Consider the following 22032-nt stretch of genomic DNA (forward strand, 5'->3'; position numbering starts at 1 on the left):
ACCTTTTGTGATTTGGTTTTTGACAAATTGTTTTACGTTGTCAACCGCTGAAATTCTTCGGTTGTGACAGTTCGATTCCCCTGTTGCCAGTTCTGGTATTGCTGGAACAATACCTGTTCGTAATCACTAGGAAGGAATCGTGATTGAAGAAAGCATCTCATCCATGGCCATGATGAGATGCGCGCTTTATTCTATCGGGCATGTGAGGGTTGTAATTGCTCCCACCATGCAGAAGCATCAGATTTTAATTTAAACACTCTTAATTTCACCTTTTTATGCTTCAGCATACCTATGTAATCAAAATATCGTTCTACTTCGGCTAGCCAGTCGAGGAAATCTTCTATGCGTAATAAACCAATTTGATTTATGTAGGTAAGCTTATTGAAAATAATTTTTTGGTACTTTTCCTTAGTGATTTTTGTGTAGTGTGGGATCTAGTAGCAGAATAATTAGTTGGGAGGGGTAGAAGGAATGATTGCCTCTCATCCTTAAGTTTTCATTTGATGTTACTTCAGCATCTTATTTTTTTTACCCCATTTGCTTTGGATATTTCTTGTGCTAATAAATTCTAGAGACTTTAGCATTGTCGCCTTGATCATCCATATTTTGATAGCCTTTACCATTTGTTTTCCTCTAGTTTATTAGATAAATTGTGGAGTGTTTTCCTCTGGTTTATTAGGTAAATTGTGGAGACTTTGAAATTATCACATTGATCATTCATATTTTGACAGCCTTCTCAGTATGGTTCCCGGATTGTTGGACTGAATATAACCCAAACTTAGCCCTAGCTTAGCCCTAGACTTGGTGGGTTGCCTCATTGAGTTGACTCAATGCACCTAGTTTCGATCTTTCTCTCTCTTAATCATTTTCTCTCACTTTGCTATTTTTTTTTTGATGTGTGATTTGATCTCTGCTTAACAAAGGGTTTATATAGAGCTATCAACTCTTTCAAGAGGTTTCGAAAATGTTCTTATGTAATGAACTGGTATCGAGATTACACAATTTTAAAATAACATGTGGAACTTGTTCTTGCAGCGTTTTGATCGAGAATACGTCTTCTACATATGGGACGGTTTTTAGATTAATTTATATTGATTGAATGCTGATCTGTTAAACCATGGCGATCTGAGAGGGGGCGTAAACCGAATCCCGAATATTTGGGGACGTGAGTTGCATGCAGGACTGGGTCGTAGCTCAACGTGCAGAAGTGGAATGGGTTGTTACGAGTTTTACGTCATTTATCTTCCGTTCATTATGCTCTGTTATTGGCATTCTGTTTTACATTTGTTAAGTTCCATTTGTTAGTTACAGTTTCCCGTTTTCCTTGTATTTCGGTTGTGGTACGTGGCTTTGCTTATTTAAGCAGCCATTGTTTTCATTAATCGATTATCAAGTATTTGCATTCAAAAGTGTGGTACGTTCTCACCCGAAGAGAACATTTGTATTAGTGTGTATATTCTCTGTGTTGGGACCTATCATTGGTATCAGAGCCAAGTTACTAATGGGTACTAACAAAGAGCGTATTGAGCACTTGGAATCTGGACTTGGTGTAGTTTACGTAGGACTTCAGCGAATGGAGGAAGCTATCAATCGACTTTCGAGTATAGTGATCGCAAACCAGGAAGATCCAAACCAGGAGAATCCTACCCTGGAGAATCCTAACCACGACAACCATCACCAAGAAGGCAACAATGGGGGTCGGCAGATCATTTCCTCCAAAATGGCAAGGCTGGAATTCCCATGATTTTCAGGAGATGACCTAACCGTATGGTTCAATCATGTGGAACAATTCTTTGAATACCAAGGCACAGCAGAACACCAAAAGGTTCCCATGGCTGCTTATCACCTTGAAGGGGAGGCCAACCAGTGGTGGCAGTGGCTTCGTAAGACGTTATCGGAAGAAGGACATGGATTTTATGGGAAAGATTCCAAGAGGAATTATGGGCTCGCTTCAGACCATCAGGCTGTGAAGACTTTGATGAAGCTCTATCAAGAATCAAGCAACTGGGGACGTTGAGAGACTATTAACATGAATTCGAGAAGCTCGGCAACAAAGTAAGTGGATGGACGCAGAAGGCGTTGGTGGGGACGTTCATGGGCGGCTTGAAGGCTGAAATTTCTGATGGGATTTGGATGTTTAAACCGAAATCCCTCAAGGAGGCCATCAATTTAGCATGAATGAGAGACGAGCAGCTTGCACGACAACGGCGGTTCATGTGACCATCACCTATGAGAGCTCCTCTAGCTCTTCCACAACCCACTCGTGTAGCTCCTGCTACTCCGGCTGCTCTAGTCAGGCGTTTATCCTGGGAGGAGATGTAGAGGAGACGAGTGCAAGGCCTCTGCTTTAACTGCAATGAACGATTTACGGCTGGGCATCGATGCCAAAAAACTCAGCTATTACTCTTGGAAGGCTACGCAGGTGCTGGTAATGTGGTCTGTGAGGATGTCACTGACCGACAAACGGGAGTATTTGACCAAGGAGAAGATGCAGCATAGGTGCAGGAACCTGAACTTGAACTTGAAATTATGTTACATGCATTGACAGGATGGACTGCTCCAAGAACAATGCGTATGACAGCAACAATGGGTTCTCTTGAAGTAGTGGTGTTGATCGACAGTGGGTCAACACACAACTTTATCAGTGATCGTCTGGCAAGCATGTTGCGGTTAACAGTGGTACCAACAGAAACTTTTACTGTTCGGGTTGCAAATGGCGAGCAATTGAAGTGTTAAGGGCGTTTTGATAAGGTAATGGTGAATTTACAAGGAACTGAGTTTTATCTCACCCTCCTCTCACTGCCGTTATCAGGTCTTAATCTAGTGCTTGGCATACAATGGCTGGAAATGCTGGGTTCTGTGGTTTGTAATTGGAAGCAATTAACCATGGATTTCATCTGGAATAACCAAGCCCGACGGTTGCAAGGACTGGGCGAGCAGTCCATTCAGGAGCCTACGTTAAAAGAACTCTCAAAGGATTGCCGACAAAGCCAAACGTTATTTGCGGTATGTTTTCCTTCGGCTACAGAGGAAGTCTTACAGGGTGCAGTTCATGGCATTAATCATTAAGACATGCAGCGGGTAATACAGGAGTATGCAGACGTGTTCCATGACCCCTCATGCGTACCACCTGTGCGCGAGATAGACCACTGCATTACATTAAAAGAGGGCACCGAACCTATTAATGTACGCCCTTATAGATATGCTCACTTCCAGAAAGAAGAAATAGAGAAGCAGTTGCAGAAGATGCTGGATTCTGGACATATTCGTGCTAGCACCAGTCCATTTTCATCACTAGTACTACTGGTAAAAAAAAAGGATGGTAGCTGGCGATTTTGCACAGACTACCGTGCGCTCAATAACGCCACCATCAAAGATTGTTTCCCCATCCCAACAGTGGAAGACATGTTGGATGAATTACATGGCACCGCATATTTACGAAGCTGGATTTGCGAGCCGGATACCACCAAGTAAGGGTAAATCCTCCTGATATTTCTAAGACTGCTTTTCGTACTCATAATGGTCATTACGTATCTCGTAATGCCTTTTGGCCTCTGTAATGCACCCTCCACATTTCAGGCCATCATGAATTCAATATTTCGAACTCATCTTCGAAAGTTCATTTTGGTCTTTTTTGATGATATTCTCATATATAGTCCCACTTGGGAGAAGCATGTGATACATGTTGCACAAACTCTGGAAATTTTGAGACAACATAAGTTTTTTGCTAAGGCAAGCAAGTGTGTTTTCGGCCAGCAAGAATTGGAGTATCTGGGGCATATCATCACGCCGCAAGGAGTGAAGGTTGATGATCAAAAAATTGAAGCCATGCTCGCATGGCCCCGACCTGCTAATATTTCTGAATTACGTGGGTTTTTAGGCTTGACAGGTTACTACCGGAAGTTCGCTCAAAATTACGGCATTATCGCTCAACCCCTCACCAACCTACTCAAGAAGGGGAAGTTCGGATGGCATGAAGAGGCCGAAACGGCTTTCTCTGCTCTTAAGCGAGCAATGACCACCACTCCCACTTTGGCTATGCCTAACTTCAATGACTCTTTCACCATTGAGACCGATGCCTCTGGAGATGGGATTGGCGCAGTTCTAACTCAGCAAGGCAAGCCCATTGCCTTTATGAGTCGTGCACTTGGAGTTACCAAAAAATCATGGTCAACCTACGTTAAGGAGATGCTTGCAATTGTAGAAGCCATACGCATGTGGCGACCTTATTTATTGGGGAGGAAATTCTTCGTTCAAACCGACCAGCGCAGCTTGAAGTATTTTCTGGATCAACGTGTAGCGACACCGGAGCAGCAAAAGTGGGTAGCCAAATTAATGGGCTACGACTATGAAATTATTTATCGTCCAGGACGTGAGAACTCAGTAGCAGATGCCCTTTCACGCCAGCCAAACAGTCCAGTACTTCTTCATCTGCACACAGCCGCTGTTACCTTGTGGGACGAGATTAAAGCTGCTTACGAAGGGAATTCTTATATTCAGTTCGTAGCTCAGGTGGCAAAAGCTCAAACCGATGGTCCCTATTCTCAGTGCCAAGGACTTTGGTTATTTAAGGGAAGGGTGGTTATTCCTTCATGTGTGATGCTGCGCACTAAGCTCTTGCATGAGGCACACAACACCAAAATTGGTGGACACTCAGGCGTCTTACGGACATTCAAACGGCTAGCTCAGCAATTTTATTGGCCTAAAATGCACCAATCTGTCCAGGAGTATGTCAAGCACTGTGAGGTATGCCAAAAAATGAAGTCTGAGACACTTTCCCCTGCTGGATTACTACGACCGTTACCCATCCCCTGCCAAGTTTGGGATGATATTACTCTCGACTTCGTTGAAGGATTGCCTACCTCTCATGGCAAGGATACAATCTTAGTAGTCGTTGACAGGTTAAGTAAATTTGCACATTTCTTAACTTTGTCCCATCCATTTACTGCTAAGAGTGTGGCTGAAAAATTTGTGGAAGGAGTTATCAAGTTGCATGGCCTTCCGAAATCGATCATTAGCGATCGAGATCCAATTTTTATTAGTAGGTTTTGGCAGGAATTCTTTCAAATGTCAGGTACTCAACTGAAACTCAGCTTCGCCTATCATCCGCAAACCGACGGTCAGAAGGAAGTGGTCAATCGATGTGTCGAACAATATCTTCGCTGCTTTGTTCATCAATGGCCGCGCAAGTGGAGCACTTATATTCCATGGGCTGAGCTATGGTATAATACGACATTCCATGCATCTACTGGCATGACTCCATTTCAGGCATTGTATGGTCATTTACCTCCTCTCCTTCACAATTACCGAAGTGGTGATTCTTTGGTACATGAGGTAGACCAGAGTCTCGTGTCCAGAGATGAGTTGCTGCATCAACTTAAAGCTAATTTGGAATCTTCCATTAATCGAATGAAGCAGACAGCAGATCAAAGCAGAAGGGATGTGACTTTCAAAGTGGGTGATATGGTGTTTCTCAAGTTACATCCTTATCAGCAGCAATCAATTTTCAAACGTGTACACCAGAAGCTTGCTATTCGCTTTTACGGGCCCTATCTAATTGTACAGAAAATCGGAACGGTTGCTTACAAGCTTCAGCTGTCGGAAGGAGCGCGAATTCATCCAGTCTTCCATGTCTCACTGCTAAAAAAATTCGTGGGAGATCTGGTGGTACTTTCTACGGAACTGCCACCAGTGAACGATGAAGGCATAATTTTACCGGAACCTCAACAGATTTTGGACACTCACTGGGTCAAACGAGGAAACAGGTTTGAAGAAGAGAGCTTGGTTCAGTGGAAGTATCTACCAGCGAAAGAGGCCACATGGGAATCAACTCAGTCGTTGCTTGAGCAATTTCCGCATTTGGACCTTGGGGACAAGGTTCCGCTTGATGGGGGAGGGATTGTTAAGCCACGACGATCTGAGAGGGGGCGTAAACCGAATCCCAAATATTTGGGGACGTGAGTTGCATGCAGGACTGGCTCGTAGCTCAACGTGCAGAAGTGGAATGGGTTGTTGCGAATATTTGGGGACGTGAGTTGCATGCAGGACTGGGTCGTAGCTCAATGTGCAGAAGTGGAATGGGTTGTTGCGAGTTTTACGTCATTTATCTTCCGTTCATTATGCTCTGTTATTGGCATTCTGTTTTACATTTGTTAAGTTCCATTTGTTAGTTACAGTTTCCCGTTTTCCTTGTATTTCGGTTGTGGTACGTGGCTTTGCTTATTTAAGCAGCCATTGTTTTCATTAATGGATTATCAAGTATTTGCATTCAAAAGTGTGGTACGTTCTCATCCGAAGAGAACATTTGTATCAGTGTGTATATTCTCTGTGTTGGGACCTATCATGATCATGTGGCCTTCTTGATGGATGTCTCTTATTCCAGATTGAAGATATGGAAAGAACGTGCAGTTGTGACTCATTATCGGGGAAGAAGATGGGTTTTGATGGAGGATCTTGAACGAAGATTTCTTTCTTCAAACTGAAACTCATGGACGGTCTAGATTGATTTGATGGAGCTCAGGGATGTTAGAAATTAGAGTTATAATGAGGTTTTTCTAATGGGTTCCACATTTAAACTCTTCAACTATCCATCGCTTGTGGTTGCGATAAACATGGAAAGAAACCATGTGTGACTAGTCTCTTCCTCCTTGGAATATATTGGAGGTTCAAGAACCTTTCAGATGATGATTCAAAGTCTTGGATTGGTTTTCGTTTCTAGTTCCAAAGATCTCCTCGGGAATAGTTCGAGAATAAAGGCTCTTACGTGCGTTCAAAAAGGAGGGCGTAGAATTCGGGCCTTGTGGGGGTTTAAGAGTTCGATGGTAGAGATTTCTTTGTTGGAATGGTTGTGATGAGTGGATTACAAACCCGTCATTGTGATAGTGATTCGAAGCAGTTCTTGCACGATTATAGGAGTCTAGAGTCGTATTCTCTAACGCGATCTTCGACAGCGTCTTGCTAAATTGGACGGCCAAGAACTTTCATTTGGACAACTTGGATGTTGATGATGAAAATGGACATTTCAGATTTTCCTCCTAATGATCTAGATTTTTAGATGGGTCTTTAGTATCAGTTTAGATCCAATTCTTCCACAATGAATACGATAAAGAAAATCTATTGTTGGTGGGACCAGATTTTATGTATGCACACATGTACTAATAGCATTGGTTTACACACGTGTATCATCGCCGGCTGGGTCTTAAGTCATTGTCGGTCATTATACTCAATGGCCCACCCAAGGTGCGACCTTAATTGTTGAAAATCAAATTCAAGCCATTTATCCTAAATCGAATGGATATAAAGAGATGAGATTTGAAATTGATAGTCAGATCATGATAAATATATAAATCTATGGTTCATAGGTCCCTTTAGGGTGTCTAGGAGTGGGTGTACAATCAGTTCCTCTGATCAATGGTTGAATTGTGCTCTTATTGAGCAAGGTGTATGGTATAAGATATATGCACGACTATCGATCTCTTTTTCGGTTTTAAAAATGGTAGGTTGTGCAAAATTCCTCTGGATGGCCTGAAATATTTGGATCTAAGTCTAAATGAGTCCTAGTATGAATTATAAACTGATGGATTTGTTAGGAATTGTCTATGGGTCGTAAAGAAGGTTATTGTGTGATTTTGGGGCAGGTCATCCAATAATATAATGTAAAATTTGATGGACGGTGGATCTTATGAGTTAGGTCACGAAATTGATAATGTATGACTCAGTTAGACTCGGTAAGCATTGTTTGAAATTCTATCATGATTGGATTCCTAGAAATAGATTTTCTGAGATTCACTATTTGGTATGAACATATACATCATAGAAAGTTATGAATGATCAATGGTGTATTTCTATCCATTAGAATTTAATTTCAATATATATATATATATATATATATATATATATATATATCAGGATCATTCTCTAACTTTTAGATTCATTGTTGCTCGAGTTTAAAAGCTGAAATTTTGTTCATTGTTTATTTCATGATGATGTGATGATCTAAATCGAAAGTTAATGGTTAGATAACTTCTTTTGTCCATATAGAATCTTCTCGATGGTTGGATCGATGAATGGTCAAGTATATAGACAAATATAAAAGATTGATGAATGAATTACCTTAAATCAATGAATCAGTTGAAGGATATATACACGTATGTTTTGGGGAAATTTTGAGGAATTGGTTCATCTTCGTGATTTGATCGATTTGAATAGTTTAAGTATGATATCACTTGTCCCAATGGGATAGGTTAGATTGTGGGTTCAACAATCATTAGTGATGTAGACCTATGCACGAATGTAAGCGTGTATACCTGTGTGTATGTGTACACATACCAAAATCCTTGGTCATTACAATGTAAATTTCAAGGTGAAATTTTTGTTACGGGTTAGAATGTAATAACCAAAAAAAATTTCTTGCATGAATAAAAATATGAGTGATCTCCCACATGCATATTTTTAACAACTAGATATATATATATATTAATTATTATTAAAGATATGCTTAGATGGATGCACATGTACACCCTAAAACCCACTTGCATATTATAATGAACATTGGGCCCTCATATATCTTCGTATACACGATCATTCATCAAACCAGTCATCCAAACAATTATTTATCATTACATAAAGATATCTGATCGTCAACTTTGATTTTGAATCACTCGATCAACTCGATCATATTAAGTCAACTCTGAGACCATCCCATTTATTCATACACATTCAATTGAGATTCTAATCTATTGATCTTGCTCATCACCCATGTGTATGGTTGAATTACCGTTGAAATCATGATATAAGATCCTTACTCCATGTACATAGAAATTTATGTGTATCTACATATCCCAAGCTAATATATATCTTTGCATACTCGATTTACCATTAATCCAAATCATTGAGAAGACTTTTATGGGCTGATTAAGCAATCCAACTATTCAATTTCAATATAAATCTTTAAATAATCATGAAATAGATAAAAATTTCATCTAAGTTATTTACATCCAATCATCTTTGATTCTAAGCCTCTCATCTTGACTCGGATACACTAAGAAGTATTTTACACAATTAAAATTTAATCTTAATGGTTATATACGAACCATTAATCATCTTAAGTTTTTCCTGATGTATATGTGCATACTTGACACTGAACCTTAGAAATGTTACTTGTAGGAGTACAATCGTTATGAAAAGTTAACCAATGTTTATAAAACCTAAATGACCTGTACATTATCAATCCTACCATTTAAATCACAAGATCAACCGTCCATTTGAATTCTCATCTTATCTACTGATGACCTACCTGAAAATCAAACAATGACTATCATTGGGATCTGTAGGTGATAAGAAATGGATCTATCAGTTTACTTTTCACATCATGTCATGTCTAGACCATTTTTTGAAGTCTTTAGAGCCCCAACAATCTTCAAAAGGGAGGTGGATGATCATCTCTCCACTTTCCTCTCCCCCAATTTCTCTCCTTCTTGTCTCTTGTCCAAATGAGGAGTGAGGAGGGGTATTTATAGGCCTCCCAGGCTCAGGCTCCTCCCTTCCTTAAATAGTGGTGATCACCACCACTTCCTCCTTCATACAACTTCCACCTTCCTTCCTTACATAGTGGTGTTCAACCACATTTCCTTAAATGATGGTCTACCTCCCTTTCTAAAATAAGAACATCACTTCCTCCCCTCATACAAGGCAACGCCCATCCACTCCTTTTTACCAAAATAACCCTATCCACTCCTTTTTACCGAAATACCTCTATTCACTCCTTTTTACCGAAATACCCCCATTCAGTCCTTTTTACCAAAATACCTCCATTCACTCATTTTTATTGAAATATCCCCATTCAGTCCTTTTTATCGAAATACCCTCATTCACTCCTTTTTACCGAAATACCCTCATTCACTCCTTTTTACTGAAATACCCCCATTCACTCCTTTTTACCAAATGACGCACATGTACTCTTCTATTCAAAACGTGGAGCATACAACCTCTTCTAAATTGGAGCGGCACTTCATAAAGCTTCTATATCACTATATATTTTTGTGCCCTAAAAGATGCCCCCTTGATCCTTCTTTAATTGATTCATGAAATCAAATGGAGGATCAATCTTCTTCCAACTAAAGAACTGAATGTACTGTAACTGAAGGATGATTGAATGATCATGCTTGCATGGAAGACCAAATGATCACACTCGAACGAAAGACTTGAATGATTGCGTTTGAATGACAGATTGAATGATCGCGCTCAAACGGAAGACTTGAATGATTTCGTTTGAACGAAAGACTGAATGATCGCACTCAAGCAGAAGACTTGAATGATCGCATTCAAATGGAAGACTGAATGATCGCATTCGAATGGAAGATTGAATGATCGCGCTCAAACGGAAGACTTGAATGATCGCGTTCGAACAGAAGATTGAATAATCGCGTTCAAATGGAAGACTGAATGATCGCGCTCAAACAGTAAACTTGAATGATCGCGTTCGAACGGAAGACTGAATGATCACGTTCGAACGGAAGACTGAATGATTGCGTTTAAACGGAAGACTTGAATGCCCCATCTAGCAGTGTTGAGCGGATGCTTCATTAGAGGATAAGATTTTCTTTTCATCGAAACCCGTCACTGTAACAGTTGTGATGTCTTCGTCTCTGAGTATCTTGGTCAGAGAACTATCTTTCAATGCTGCTGGTGCTGCAACGATCTCTTTGATTAACTTCGACAACTCTTCCTTTGAACTCTCTGTCTCTAGAGAGTTATTCTTTAATGCTGCTCCTACTGCAACAACTTTTTCGATTGTCTCTTTAATTCATGATCTGCATAACTCAAGCTTTCTAATGATAGCTTTTCCTACCAAATTAATTAGAATTAGAATCTCTAGTTATCATAACTTTCCAATTTAGCTTCATGAAGTATATTTTGAAAAAAAAACTTTTTAGATTATTTGTAATATTTGCAATATGATAATGATTTAATTATCCCTTCTTTGTGCTTGTTATCGTGCTTTCAGAGATGTCATTTCCGGCTCTAGAGGTTCAATCACTGAGTCTTTTCTAGTTTGTACTCCTTGACATTTCTTCATAGGCTGGGTAGGAGTGTATTTTCCTTGGACATTTGCGATAAGGATTCTATCCCTCTTGACAAACATATATTCTTTGTCTTTATCAGATCTAGTACTTGGAGTCTTGCGATATCATTACTAAAATAATGAGAAGTTACGACTTCAGACTATATAACTGGGCCTTGATATAAAAAATAACTCTTGAAAGTTCATGCTAGATTATGCTTCATTATTCTCGGCGTAATTCTCCAGTTCATACTTCTTATAGTTGAGTGTTGGTGGGGTCATCAATATTACTTAGTGCGCGATTGTTGCCCAGCTGATTGTGTCATATTGATTCCACTGCCATGTATAAGAAATTATCAGAAAGATCAAGGCATAGGTTACTTTAGAGAAATATATCATGCCCCCTCTCCAGGTCAATTTCGCATAAAGATTTCTTCAGAAGATAATATTTCTGAAGTAAAGTATGCTGATACCCTTGAAAGATAGATAATCTTTGCTGCTCTTTTTAAAGAATCCAAAAAATATATCTGAATCTTTAGATGGCCCAAAAGAGAATGATAATTCTTCACTAGTTTATTCTCTGCCACCTTTGAGAATTCTGCGAGATAATATTTCTTTATCATCAAGAAGGAAAAAGACAAAAGACCTTTGATCATTGTCAGAAGAATACGTATATTGCAATTGAAGGCTAGTAGTTGATCTTGAAGATTTGAACTTTCAAATGGAGAACTGCCAATATTTTGAAGGCATGCGCTATTGCTGTAATTTGAACCCGATTCAAGGGAAACACATTTTTGTATATTGTTTAATCAATGTTTGAGATTTTCATCAGGCAATTGCATATTTGAGCATATCTTAAGTGAAATATATATATGCAGCATTTTGATGCACACATAGTTTATACTTTTAAGTATTGGTGCTAGCATACTTTTAACTGACCATACTTTGACTGGACATGACTTGACTGAACTGAACTTGACTGGACTTGACTTTACTGACTGGACTTGACTTTACTGACTTAACCTTGACATGACTGGACACTTCACACAATATAGGCTCTTGAGTAGTGGAGCAATCACACAGTTTAAGCTCTTGAGTAGTAGAGCAATCACAGTTTTTTAGACTCATAAGTAGTTGGAGTTAGGTCTTATGCGAATGGTCTCTCTAACTCTCGTGAGTTCTCTGAACTTATCGCGGCTGCGGAGTTCACAAACCGCGGTCCATCAGAGGGGTCCAGTGAAGCTACTGGAGCCGTGAACTTAGTGGGATTTACGCACAGGGTTGGCCACAGTAACTTTCTAGAGTTTGTGGGGGTGCACAAGACTACCTTTGGTACCAAATCCAAGGTTGCCGGTTCATCAATGAGGCGGTATTTTGAGACCCTGTTCTTATGAGTTACTACAGAAATCAAGTCAGGGATCTGAGGGGTCTAATTCTATTCCCCATTTTTTTCGTTTGTAAATTCAGACCCATTCATGGAAGAATATTTTCATCCTCATCCGTGATGCTGTCAGAGAGCTTATAGATGGCATTGGTCTCATGCGTGACTGGCCGTTGAGTACTTTTCAGCCTTTTGAGGCTTTTAGTCGTTGGCTCTGTCTGCTGCCCGCATGGGTATGGATGTGATGTGGCCTATATGGGCTTTTTAGGGCCACTGACTCCACACTATTGTCCCGAATAATATATAGGTCTTATGCGTAGTTGGCTATATAAGGCTTGGCTAGGCTACCTTAAATGATAAACTGTTGTCACTGACGTGATGGTTGATCGTACAGGCCTTGCTGAAGATAACAGATTGGTAACTGAAGATACACTACGTGAAAAATGAAAAAAAAAGATGAATTTTGAGACGGTTGTGGACCGTCTGCAAAATTTCTTGGTTTAAAGACGGTTTAGAGACGGCCGTAAACCGTCTCTAAAATTTCAGACGGCTCTTGACCATCCTTAATATGAAGGAAAATTATCTTTTCATTTAAAACGGTCAGAATCCATCGTTAACTGCAGAGAAAAGACGGCTATCAACCGTCTGGAATAAAAGACGGTCTTTAACCATCTTATATGCGGTCATCTGAGACGGTCAAAGACTGTCCGCATTAGAGATGGCCATTGGCCATCTTTTACTTGTAATCTGAGACTGTCGGGGACCGTCTGCATTAGAGACGGTCCTTAGCTATCTTATAGGTATTCATCGGAGACAGTCAAGGACCGTCTGCATTAGAGATGGTCATTGGCCATCTTTTACCGGTAATTTGAGACTGTCAAAGATTGTCTATATTAGAGACGATCCTTAACTGTCTTATAGCGGTCATTTGAGACTGTCAAAGACTGTCTGCATTAGAGACAGTCATTAGCCATCTTATAGTGGTCATTTGAGACTGTCAAAGACCATCTCTAATGCTTGTAGGTCAAAAATTAAGAAGTTCAAAAAAAATTATGAATTTTGAAAAAAAAAATAGTTGAGAAGCTTAGAAAAATAATTAACAATGTTTAAGAAAATTTAGATTTTGAAAAAGAAATTAAGAACTTTGAATAATGTGGATAATTTTGAAAAAAAAAAGATTTCGATAAAAAAAACGATATTTTGAAAAAGAAAATTTTAAAAATTAAACAAAATTATGAAAAAATTGATAAATTGTACAAAATTATATATATTTTAAAAAAGAAAACTAGATTTTGTATTTTGACAAGAAAAATTGAAAAGTTATATAACAAAAGTGAGATTAAAAAATGATATTTTGAAAAAGAAAATTTAAAAAATTAAACAAAATTGTGAAAAAATGACAAATTGTAGAAAAATATATATTTTAAAAAAGAAAACTAGATTTTGTATTTTGACAAGAAAAATTGAAAAGTTATATAACAAAAGTGAGATTTTGATGATGTGTTGTATGTCCTTGCCGCCCCTATGTTTCTCCAACCCATTTTTAGGCCGGGTATAAAAATTGTATAGATTTAAATCTTAAGTAGACCACACCACTGGAAAGAATGATAATATAGTACCTCACCATTAAAAATTATAAAGAGCCCATCTTAAGATTTTAGTAATGTTTATTTGCAATCCAACTTGTTGATAATGTAAAGAAGATCTAGATGAAGGTAAACTACAAAGATCAAATTGATCCAAAACTTTTGTGGCCTTCAAAAGGTTTGTAATAGTTATTCATCATTGTTTTGATTGGTATGGCCCACCTGAGATTATTGAGTTCTTTTGATTTGAAATCACATCCTAAAATATGATGGAAAAATATATGAACGGTGTTGATATACATAAAATATATCAAGGTGGGCCCTACACGGTTAGAGTAACACCTATGAAGGAGTTACCTAAATAGTGAAATGGTACTATAATGTCACCTCATAGGAACTTCCCATGAGGTTAATCTGTGTGCGCCCCACCATGATATGTGTAGAACATCAACACCATGCATTTGATGTGTCCCCTTTAAGTCCAAAAATCAGTCATATACGAAACTTAGGTGGGCCATAACATCTAAAACTATATGAAGACATCCCTAAAACATATAAAAGCATTTGGTGGGGGCCCACATGAGTTTTGAATGTGTATGAAACTTGGTTTGACTCCTCATCCAAGTGGAACACACATAATGAATGGGTTGGATCTATGAACCACATCTAGGTGGGCCTAATAAATGAGTTTTGAATGTTTTAATGGGAGGGTAACCCTCTCAATTATAGTATGTGGTGTGGCCCACCCAACTCATGGATTGACTTTATTTTCAAGCTCGTGGCCCACCATGGAATGATGCATCTGACTGATGGGGCAGATCCAAAGTTCAAGTGGACCCACCATAGAAAAGAGTGGGATAGTGACACCCACTATTGAAACCTTCTTAGGGCCCACCGCGATGTTTATTTGAGATCCAACCTGTTTATAAGTTAATATAGACATGGAATAAGGGAAAACATATATATTAGCTTGGTTGAAAACTTCTACGGCTCAAAGTAAGGTTTTAATGGTAGGCATTCAATCCCCACTGTCTTTTGTGATGGGGTCCACTCGAACTTTGAATCTGCCTCATACTTTGGCCCAATCACAAGAAGTTTTTAATGTTGGATATATATTCAATCAACACCATTTCACGTGGTGTGGTCCAAATACTTGGATGAATAGGAAAAACAAATTTCATACTTTATTTTTAAACCCATGGCCACAATGGAATGGTGCATCTGACTGATGGGGCAGATCCAAAGTTCAAGTGGACCCCACAATAGAAAAGAGTGGGATAGTGACACCCACTGTTGAAACCTTCTTAAGGCCGACCATGATGTTTATTTGAGATCCAACCTATTTGTTTATAAGTTAATATAGACATGGAATAAGGGAAAACATGAATATTAGCTTGATCGAAAACTTCTATGGCCTAAAGAAGTTTTTAATGGTAGGCGTTCAATCCCAATTGTTTTATGTGGTGGGGTTCACTCAAACTTTAGATTTGCGTCATGGTTTAGCTCATACTCATATGGTAAAATGGATGGATGGTGCGGATAAACCGCATGCATTCACCTGGGTTATTATGGGGGCCACCTTAATACATGTATTACGCATCCATGCCATCCATTAGTATTTTCAAATCATTATTGGGGAAAGCCATATTTTTAATGGTGGACATCCAATCATTCTTTTCGCATTGTGTGGTCCACCCAAGCTTTAGTTCATGCTCATTTTTTGAGATCGATGATAAAATTATGTTGAGAAATGGATGGACGACATGGATGAAACAAATCCATCATGGTGGGATCCTCTTGAGCATTCGATCTGCATCCTTTTTGGTATGGTCCCGTAAAACTAACTTTCAAAATAAATGTACGGAGTGGATAAATCAAATACACCACGATGGGCCCATAGCCCCTGATATGACCGTCCGTCTCTGCCTATGCGGGAAACGGATTGGCTACTCCCCCCTGACACCAGCCAATGGTTGGTGGTTAGGCTGGGCATCGGACCGAGTAGGCTTGGATTGGGTCCAACTCGACTCGGTCTAGTTTTTACATGGTTTGACCCGAACTCAATCCGATCCAGAACCGAGTTCAGGTCATCTAACTCGATTCGACCCGATTTAGTGATAATTTGACTCGAACTGAGTCCGACTCGGTTAGAAAAATGATTCGGGTTGGGTACTGTTCGAATTGGAAGAGAGAAGTGGCCGGTGGTGGAGGTATGTGTTATATCCAAACTGTCCATCCATTTGGGGAGCCTGTTTTAAGGCTTGAGCCGAAAAATAAGACAGATCTAAAGATCAGTTAGACCACACTGCAAAAAACAGTGGGGGATTGATCGTTTACCATTGAAACCCTTTTCAGATCAAAGAAGTTTCAGATAAATTTGAAATTTGTTTTTCAACTTTATCTATGTATTTTTAAAATTATTACTGGATTAGATGGAAAATAAATGTTATGGTGGGGCCATGTAACTTTGATCGTATTTGAGCCGTTCGTACAGCTCAGAGCTCGAGGCGTGTACGCGCTCGTCTTCGCACGACACGTATGTACAACAGGTTGTAACCCCTTGCGTGTGGCTGTGAGAAACGGATTGGCTGGTCTACTCCCCCTGTCACAGGCTAATGGCTGGTGGTCGGTGCTATGTGGGCCCCAACATAATGTATGTGTTTAATTCAATCCATCCATCTATTTTTACAGATCATTTTACGATATGAGTCCAAAACTGAGGTATATCCAAATCTCATGTGGACCACATTACAGGAAATAGTGTTGAATAAGGGTTGACCATTAAAAACATTTGGGGCCAATAAAAGTTTTGGATCAAGATGATCTTTGTTTTTTCAATTCATCTGGGATCGTATGACCTAATCAACAGATTGGATGTCAAATAAACATTATAGTGGGCCTTATGAGGATTTTAATGGTGGATATCCAATCTCTATTGTTTTCATGTGGTGTGGTCCACCTGATATTTATATTCCTCCAATTTTTTGGACCAAGCCATGATATTATCGTTAAAAATGGATGAACGGAATGGATGAAAAGCATACATCATGGTGGGGCCCACAGAGCACCGACCACCAACAGTGTGGGATGCAGATTAGCTACTGACAGGTTTAGTAGCTAGACTCCCTGCTGAAGTGACGTGACCAAGTTCTATGGGACCCACCATGATATATGTGTTGTATCCGCATCGTCCATTCATTTGGAGATATCAATTTAGAGTAGGAGCAGAAGAATGAGTCAGATCCAAAGCTCAAATGGACCCACCACAGAAAAAAGTGGAGAGAGTGATGCCCACCATTAAAATTTTCTGAGGCCCACAGAAGTTTTTGATCAAACTGAAATTTGTGTTTTCACTTCTTTCATGTTCTCTTAACTTGTGAACACGTTGGATCTCATATAAACATCATAGTGGACCTTAGGAAGGTTTCAACGATAGAGTCACTCTTCCCACTGTTTTCTGTGGTGGGGTCCATTCCAAATCTAAACTTACTCATTCTTTGTCTCATTGCCTAAAATGATCTTTACAAATTGACGGACGGTATGGATACAACATATACATCATGGTGGGTCCCACATAACCTGGTGGCATGACTTTAGTAGGAGTCTTGGTGGCTACTCAACCTATGTAACTTTTCAATTTTCATTTATATTGCGTGTGATGCAAGAAACTCGCTTGAGCTTATCTAGGTAGGCAACACGGCTGTACAGTTGCCCAGCTCTAAGCGTGAATGCAAGTGGGCCCACCGTGAATGCATGTGGTTGATCCACACCGTCCATTTGTTTTTCCAGATCATTTTAAGGGTTAAACCCAGATTGTTTTTCCGCACCATCCAAATCCCAAGTGGACCACATTACAGTAAATGGTGTTAAATAAGGGTCGACCATTGAAAACATTTGGGGGGCCATAAAAGTTTTGGATCAACTTGATCTTTATTTTTTCTCTTCATCAGGGACTATATGACCTAATCAATAGATTGGATGTCAAATAAACAGTATAGTAGGCATTAGGAGGATTTTAATGGTGGATATCTAATCACTATTGTTTTCATGTGGTGAGGTCCACCTGAGATTTATATCCATCTCATTTTTGGTATAAATCCATAAAATGATCTTTAAAAATGGATGAACAGAATGGATGAAATACATACATCATGGTGGGGCCCATAGAGCACCGACCACCAGCCACGGAGCTGGTGGCTGGGGGAGTAACCAATCCGTTTCTTCCTTTGCGTGGGGTATTACCCAATCCGTGCTCATTCTTTAATAGCCCCGGGGAATGAAAATTTCTCTCTGTTTTCACCATGCCCATTACTCCTAAAATCCCCTCCCAAAACTGAATCTCTCTCTCTCTCTCCCTCTCTCTATCTTATTCTTCTCATCTTCGGTGGTGGAACCGCCATCATCACAAGACAAGGCAGCGCCCATCTCCATCAGATCAGAGAAGACGACCAGGTCAGAAGGGTATTGGCGACAGGGGCTGATTGCGGTGGAGATGGAAAGAGGCAAGGTTAAAGAAGATCACCAAGTCAAAGCAGATGAAGCTCCTTAAGGTTGTGCCAGATGAGATCTTCGCAAAGAAGAAGAATTAGGTCAGATTGAATTACAAGAATTTTTTTTTGATTTATTTCTTTTATTGATGGTTTTATTGCGAGATTGATGGATTTGGGAATTAGTGTTTTGATCTTGCGAGTTGCTGTTATCAGTATGGAATTTATGGATTTGAAAAATAGTTTTTTTTTAAAAATAAATTTACAATCACCCTTTTCAGATTTTTGGTGCATGAACCATCATTTTAGGTCACCGAACAATGGCTCCACTAGTAAAAACTAAAAAGCCCATTGTGTAATACATCCTGTATTTCATGCAAGCAAACTATTTGATGAAATGGCTCAATAAGGAGTTTTTGTGTATTGTGTTTTACTTGCACCCAATTTCTCCTTTTCTTTTTATTTACTTATTTAATTTTGGTGGATATTTTAGATTGACAGGTGAATGGTTAACCTTGCTTGACAAATCAAGAAACTTAGGTTGATGAACTTCTCTTCGATTCCAAGTTTATTGTCAATTCTCAGACAGTAGACTTAGTAGCTTGTAGATTAAAATTTTTATGGCTCATATTACACTGATGGCATTGATCTTTTAATGCATTGTGCTTTGGCTTCTTAAAAGTTGAAGTTTGAGTACTATTATTTTCAGAGATTCTCAAAATATTCATCATAGTTTTTCATAATTATCTTGGAATCCAGAAAATGACACTGATGGACTAGAACAGTAACAAAAGTAAATTGGTGTTGCTAGGAGAACTGATTAATTGGATGGGGATTGGGTAGTATGAGAAATAGATGGTAGTACTTATAAGAAGAAAGTAAGGAAGGGATGGATCATGCATCTTTACATCATATATAGAGAGAGAGATGCTATAAGGTGTTGTTTGGCCTTTTTTTGTAGGGTTATAGAATGCTTTAGAGGGAACTACCCCTATTCTGGTAAAGCAAAGAGTAAGTATAAAGATCAGGAACTGTGGCATTTTTTTTGGTCGAAATTATATAGCTATATAATTTTTACTCATGGTATCTAAGGAAATTTCCTTGTTTTAATTCTAAATGCAAATAAATCTCAATTCCATGCATTTGTAGACTATGAATAATTCATAAATTGTGGTAGTGAGGATTAGGGAGTTAGGATCTATAACCTAAAACTAAAACCTAAACCTATAACCTAAACCTATAACCTAAACTTAATTCACTTAACTTAAACCTACACCTAAACCCAAACATATAACCCGAACCCGAACCCGAATTCCTAAACCTAAACCTAAACCTAAACCTAAACCTATAACCAATAACCTTAACCTATAACCTTAACCTAAACCTATAACTTATAACCTAAACCTAAAGCTAAAGCTAAACCTATAACCTTTAACCTATAACCTAAACCTATAACCTATAACCCAAACCCAAACCTAAACCTATAACCTATAACCTATAACCTAAACCTTAACCTATAACCTAAACCTATAACCTATAACCTGAAAGCTAAACCTAAACCTAAAACCTAAACGTATTCTCAAATCCCTAAACCTAAACCTACACCTAATCCTAATCTCAACTCCCTAACCTAAACCTAAACATGAAAACCCAAACCTAAACTCGATCCCAAACCCTTAGCCTAAACCTAAACCTATAACCTAAACCTAAACCTAAACCTATAACTTAAACTTAATTCACTTAACTTAAAACCTACACCTAAATCCAAACATATAACCCGAACCTATATTCTGGTCAAACCTATAACCTTTAACCTATAACCTAAACCTATAACCTATAACCCAAACCCAAACCTAAACCTATAACTTTAACCTAAACCTATAACCTAAACCTAAACCTAAACCTTAACTTATAACTTAAACCTATAACTTATAACCTAAAACCTAAACCTAAACCTAAAACCTAAACATATTCTCAAATCCCTAAACCTAAACCTACACCTAATCCTAATCTCAACTGCCTGTTACTCTCTTCACGGTATTTCATTACCTCACAATTCTTGGTTGATACCCATGCTAAAAAAGGCTTGAAAAATAGAACTAGTTAACTAGGCTGAGCCAACTTGGAACTCTACGAGTCAATTAATTTAATTTTTAAATTTCCAAGAAGAATATAAGCTATAGGAAGTGTGAAAAAAAAGAGAGTAAAAAATAAAAAAGAATATGGGCATAGCTTCTACAAGTTGAGTTTTTCGACTCGGCTAAGTTTTAAGACTCCAATCAGTTACCATGAACCTGAGAAAGTTTCTCCCTCATCCATCTTTACTTTTTGTTTGGAATATGTGAATTTATTTCATAATTAATTTTTAATTATAACATGTTCTAGCATCTAATTTGGGCTATTTAATTGAACATGCACATTTTTTTTTCAATAAGGTGCAACAGATTCAAAATGCAACAAATATACCTTTGTTTTTCATAATTTCCATTATGTGGCCATTGGAGTATTCAACTGTGAATGTAGAGCCACAGCATGGTGTATTTGAATATGTGGCCTAATTTTTGCAGGTTTGCAAAGAGGAAACTAGATGAGTTTGTTTTCCTCAGGAATCAACTACAGGTTTCGTATGCTCCTCAGTTCAAGTCAGTTCGAGTCTCTTTCTGATATGAAGGAGAAATTGGAAGGCAGGAGAAAAGAAGTTCTAAGCCTACTAAACTGTGAGTTTCTTCTAAGAATTGCTTTTAATGGACACCATTTTAAATAGAGGAAATACACAATGTTCAGTCAACTAATTTTACTAGGACTAGCAAATTGTACATGTGTTGGCCTGCCATTTGGTGATCCATAACTAAGTGAGCGCTTTGAAGGAATATAGATACACTAGTAATGCAACCCTCATCATATATAATGTAATATCAACATCTTAGTCATAATTAACTCAAAATCAACCTAGTACATAGAAGGAATATAAATATACTAGTAATTCCCCTCAATATCTTCATATGGATGTTTCTTGCTTTACTTACCTTTTATGTTATTTTTAAATGTATTAGCTCGAAATTGATGGAGCAGACCCGGATGTACGTCGGAGCTATCCGGATGTTGAGCAGGGGTCCTTGGAAGGTGGGAACCGTTGTTATGACCATGATGAAGCTGCCCATTTCCAATGGACAACATTGGAGTAGCCTGGCCATTTGGACAAGCCGTGTTTATATATTTGCTCAAAATTGATAGAGCAGACCCGGATGTGCGTCAGAGCTATCAGGATGTTGAACAGGGGTCCCTGGAAGGTGGGAACCACTGTTATGACCATGATGAAGTTGTCCATTTCCTATGGACAATATTGGAGTGGCCTGACCGTTTGGACAGGCCGTGTTTATGTATTCTCAAATCCCTAAACCTAAACCTACACCTAATCCTAATCCTAATCTCAACTCCCTAACCTAAACCTAAACCTAATCTTGAAATCCCAAACCTAAACCCGATCCCGAACCCGAATTTGAATCTCTAAACCTT

Source organism: Magnolia sinica, chromosome 11, assembly GCF_029962835.1.
Source record: "Magnolia sinica isolate HGM2019 chromosome 11, MsV1, whole genome shotgun sequence".
In the NCBI taxonomy this organism is placed as follows: Eukaryota; Viridiplantae; Streptophyta; class Magnoliopsida; order Magnoliales; family Magnoliaceae; genus Magnolia; species Magnolia sinica.